This window comes from Cibotium barometz, chromosome 45 (genome assembly GCF_041138505.1).
Source record: "Cibotium barometz isolate CiBa-2024 chromosome 45, ASM4113850v1, whole genome shotgun sequence".
In the NCBI taxonomy this organism is placed as follows: Eukaryota; Viridiplantae; Streptophyta; class Polypodiopsida; order Cyatheales; family Cibotiaceae; genus Cibotium; species Cibotium barometz.
Window position 1 is genome coordinate 42,835,288 of NC_141090.1, and position 5,013 is coordinate 42,840,300.

Below are 5,013 nucleotides of genomic sequence, written 5' to 3' on the forward strand. Positions count from 1 at the left end.
ACAGTAGCAATAGAGTTGCCCAGTCAAGCGAAGGTCATCAGAATTAGCAACTAAGGCATGGTTGTAGAGTCCCTGCAGTACAAAATTAGATGAGCTAAGGGAGATGATGTGCAACAAGCCAGTGCCTGTTCAGAGGAGGCTGTTCATCAAAGGCAGGTATGAAGGGTGGTGTTGACATGCCCGGCTGCATGCGAAGAGGCAAGCAGGTGGCAACAGCTCCACGAACAAAGTTGAGAAAATGCTAAAGCAGGAGTTGAAAACAGGTCACATAGAACAGAATCGAGAGTTTTGCTAGCTGGACATGGACTCATTGGAACAAAGCGTAGAGAAAAAGCGAGCGCAGCATAGAGAGTGGCAAACTTCTACTGAGTGAATGGAGAGCAGCTGAGCAAACTATACAAGGAAGAAAAGTGCATACGAGAAGAGCACAGAGTGCCGCATGAAAGCAGAAGTGATTGAACTAGTAGGAAACAAGAACAGGACCCGCCGAGAGCAGTAGAGAAGCTTCTTGACATGGAAGATCATAGCCAAACGAATGAAGTTTAGCTATGGCGCAGTGTAGGCAGTTTGGGGAAGAAGAAGAAGACTTCGAGATGCAGTCATGTGGGTCCACAATGGCCTGCAAGGGAGTGTAGGACCATGCGATTAAGACTAAGTGGGCCAGAAGAAGCAACAACAAATGGTAGGTGCATTCAGAAAAGCTGCATGCCATTTGTCATGCAAATGACAGCCAGAGATGTATTTAAATCAGCGTAGCCAGAGATGCATTTGAATCAGCGTGTGCAACAAAACAAAATGTAACAAATTGATTTTCTTATTGGGCTTGACCCTTATTAAATTTAAGGGAGGATTCACACACACCTTCATTAGTTGAAAACTATGAAGAAGCATTGAAACATATTCACACACACAAATAGGAACTCAAAGGTTTTTTTCATTTTTAGCCAGCTTATGGGAACAACCTTGCCCGAGCCTGTGTGCTCAAAACGAAGATTTTTTTGTAATCACCCATGGTATGAGGGTTGCCCTACCCGAGCTTACCAAGAAGCTCAAAATGGTTATTGTGATGTGTGCATGAGCGATGCACATGTGAGGTGCATGTGCATGGGTTGGTTTCCACTGGAACTTCTATGTTCAAATCAGATTCAGTGGTTCTGCTATGAGCGAGTCGGCTCAAAATGGACTTGGTGTCTAAGATGGTAGACACACGCACACATGTTGTTTGATGGACACTCCAATGTATCATCGAGGGGGAGTGTTGAGAGGTAGCGATTATGGTTGTGCAATGCTACATTGATATGGGTGATGGGTCATGGGTGAGTTGTGGAACACCTCGATTAAGAGGGGGTGTTGAGAGATGTAATCATGGTGTTGTGTGTATGTGGGAAAGCACCCTAGAGGTGCAAGATATTGTGGCAAGATAAGAATGCCACATGTAATATTGAATGGTGTGTGAGTGTTGACCAAAAGAGTGGAAAAGGGAGTGCCACATGGATGATGATGTGTAAAGTAGGATAAGGCTAGAAAGCCTATATCATTGTATGGTTTATTGTGAATGCAATAGTGAATAGAGCTATTGTTGAGTGTGCAATCTTTGTCTCTCTCTCTCTCTCTTATGGAGTTCTTAGTGTGGTTTAATCCACCTTAATTATGTTACTTAATCGATGTCCTTCACCACCATGATCAATCCCATTTTAGGATTGTTTAACAGAGGGTGGGTGGTGGTGAAGGAGGTGTGGGTGAGGGTAGGACGAGAGAGTATTTATAGGTGAGGGATGCCATTAACCAAGTCCAACTGGGTTCTAGAGGCTTCCAGCTTTAGTTTGACTCAATTTGGACAAGATTTGGATCAGTTTGGCTCCCTTTTTGATCCATTTTGCATCAGGAGAGAGGGGAGATGAAATATCTTGATTTTTTTGAATTAAAAATATCAAGCAATGATGATAAAAAAGGCACCTACTTGATGGGGCTCTCCCTCCTTTACTGCGGTGTCAAAAATTTATCATTTTACTTTTATTAGTTAAAATATGCCAAATTTTAACTAATAAACCTAGTACTCAGTCAACTCTTCATCTTATGTGAGCATTTACTCATTTTTGGGCCATTTTATTTTATTCATTGTATTTTTGTCATCCCAACACTTGGATTAATCCTATTGGCCCTTTGGAACCTTATTTGGACCTTAATAATTTTTTTTTGAAAATGTGGACCCTTAGGCTAAGGTCTCTAATACACATATTCAATTAGTTCTCCTAATGCACATTGGAAAATTCATTTTGAACTTCTGTTTCAGGGGAATTCATCTTAGATATTAGGAGAACTTTTGTATCCAAAGATATCTCAAATTTGTATTATCTCTCTCTAGAATATTTTCTCTCTCTAGGCCAAAACAGGGTAAAAACAAGATCTTTTTCCATTTTTGAGGGGGGAATGATTACAAGAGACTGAAGGGAAGGTTCTTACACCTTTACATCTCAAAATCTAGAGGAAGGAATCGTACAAAAACACATGCATGCCCTATGCAAATGTAGAAGCTAAATTGATTGATTGCCAAAACCATCAAATATTCAAAGAGCCTCAAGTAGTGAAATAGCAGTCTGCTACTTCACAGCGTGAGACGCTTCCCTATTATTTCATGTATTACAACCCCAACAACTAACCTTTTCACATCATGAAACTCTAAAACCCTTTCACGTCGCGAAACTTGGTTCCAGTCTGTTGCTGTTTCACAAAAATTTCAAATGAATGCACAATCAATTATTTGTCACCCATCTTGCATGGAATCATCATCAAGACTCATCTTGTCTAATCAAAAATTCTAAAAGAATAAAAAACTAATCACCTCAGAGTTCACATCGTGAAACACACGACACCTGCTATTTCACGGCCACACTCCATGCACATAGTTTTATGCTCATCCCATTAACCCACTTCTCATCATGTTTTGCACACACACAAGGGGTGAATTCACAACTTCAAAGAAGTGAATTTTTCACAACGTGAAGCATTTCTGCTATTTCACGCAATCATAGTTTCACGCCGTGACAAACATGTGAAATGCTTGGCCGAATGTTAAAATTCCATTTTTGGGCTACCAACCTTCCTATGAAGAACTACTAACTCACTAACACATGTAAGTTCCTACCAGTTGTGGGAGCAGAGGCTGACGATCTCATGATTTTGTTTTAGATGGCTTCCAAATCCACCATAGGATACTCTAACCTTGATTATGAAGAGACCCCCTATGTCACATGTAAGTTCCTACCAGTTGTGGGAGCAGAGGCTGACGATCTCATGATTTTGTTTTAGATGGCTTCCAAATCCACCATAGGATACTCTAACCTTGATTATGAAGAGACCCCTATGTCACTCAAGTAAGCGCCACCAGATCTCTTGCGCGGCGGCAAAGAAGAAGAAGAAGACAAAGCTGAATCTTGCATTGGAGAGTCACTGAGAAGAGGGGGCATCGAGGAATTAATTTGACTTATCTCGGCCCCTGTGCGAAGGACCTAGATGGGATGGTGATCCAACATGATGTCCAGATAGAGTAAGGGAACCTCCTCTTCCAATATCACAGCCCAGAATGCCTCAAGATTTTGGAGGATACAGATGTACAGTACAAGCTAGAGAAAGTGGGGTTGGGAAGGATGGCTGAGGTACTCCCGAGAACCTTCAATCAGGCCTTATGTGCAGAATACCTCAAGCATACGACAAAAACATAAAGAGCAGAACCATCACCAAGCCCGATGGATCCAAGGAGTAGATCCATATCACGGAAGACATGATCAAAGAAGTCCTGCTCTTGCCATCTCCAATCGCCACACATCTCCACCACATTGATCAGAGGCATGTAGAAGATATGTTAAAGAAAATCTCCTACAATTCTAATGGGGTAGAGTGTGACAACATAAAGGAAGAAGCAGATGAGAGAGCTTGCTGTGCGATGTCCAAGATTATGCAAATCAAGCTGGTGGACATTTATAGCCAAATTCCCCTTCACAAGATAGCCCGTGTGCATGAAGAGAAAGAAGATGATTGGGCTTGGTACTTGCACAAAGAGATGGAGCATTACCTTAGATCCCACTAATCCAAGGTTTGCAACCCCTATCTCCTCACAAAAATTCTAAGCCGCCATGCTAGTAATATTCCGATACCACAAGCACCTCAACAACAACCTGTCCCACAAACCTAGCAGGAGGTGATGTCAGATCCAACACAACTACAAGAAGAACTACAATTAGGGAAAGCTATCCTAAAGGACACCAAAGAGCTAATGAAGGAAATGTCCAAAGGTGCCAAGGAAGGAAAGAAGCAAGACAAACCCAAATAAATGATAGGCAGCATTACAGAACCCTTGTGAAAGCCAGTAACCAGACACAACAGGTCAAAGAGGAAGCCAAAAGTCTAGAAGAAGACATGGCCAAGGCCATAATAGAGTATAACACAACCCTAGAACCCTACTGAGTGCCAGTAACCAGACACAACAGGTCAAAGAGGAAGCCAAAAGTCTAGAAGAAGACATGGCCAAGGCCATAATAGAGTATAACACAACCCTAGAACCCTACTGAGTGCCAGTAACCAGGTAATAGGTCGAAGAGGAAGCCAGAAGGCTGGAAGAAGATGTGGCCAAGGACATAGCAGAGTATAACGCAACCCCAGAAGGGCATGAAGTTCCCCTCTTGCCAGCAGGTGACAACCACGATGGAGGAGTAGAAACCATAAGCTTCATTGAGTAGTTACCCTTAGGAACAAGGGAACCAGAAATAACAGAATCTATACTCCAACCCCCTCACTTCTAGCCCAGTGGTCGTAGTATTCAAAAACCTCTCGCCCCTCTGCATGATATGATACACCTAGATTTGCACCCATCAGCTAGAAAGGGAGAGTAGACAAAAGGAGGAGCAACCACAACCATAGGGAGATGTCATTAAGGACATCAAGGAAGCCACCTCCACCTCAAGAGCATGGTTTGGAGGAACAACCAAAGGAAGCAGAAAAATGAAAAAGGCAAGA